The sequence below is a fragment of the Marmota marmota genome, unplaced genomic scaffold (assembly GCF_001458135.2).
Source record: "Marmota marmota marmota unplaced genomic scaffold, marMar, whole genome shotgun sequence".
Taxonomy (NCBI): domain Eukaryota; kingdom Metazoa; phylum Chordata; class Mammalia; order Rodentia; family Sciuridae; genus Marmota; species Marmota marmota.
In genome coordinates, this window is record NW_026004061.1 from 1 (window position 1) to 371 (window position 371).

The 371-nt window shown below is 61.5% G+C and overlaps 1 non-coding gene across 1 annotated transcript; it reads left to right on the plus strand.

Moving 5' to 3' along the window:
* The first annotated feature begins 298 nt into the window (after positions 1–298).
* On the plus strand, positions 299–371 carry Trnak-uuu. The gene has a single exon. It is a non-coding gene; the product is annotated as a tRNA-Lys (tRNA).

Below are 371 nucleotides of genomic sequence, written 5' to 3' on the forward strand. Positions count from 1 at the left end.
CCGCCAGCAAGCGCGGCGCGAAGGGCGCGCGTCGGCGTCTGGGCTCCGGGAACGTGCCCCGCCCAGTGGAGGTCGCCTATTCCGAGCCTGTTCTGCCTCGCTCCCTGCGAGAGACGCTACGCCATCTGTGCCATCCACACGGCGCTTGGGATCAGAGGGAAAACTCGAGGGAATGGAGGTCGGTTGCCGTGAGGCCCAGCGCCCTTGGAACACCCTGGTGACTTCGGGGACCAGCTCTCCTGGCAGCTGGGTGATTAACTCGTCACTTCATACAACGATTTAAAGGGCTCCTTATGGAGCCTGGATAGCTCAGTCGGTAGAGCATCAGACTTTTAATCTGAGGGTCCAGGGTTCAAGTCCCTGTTCAGGCG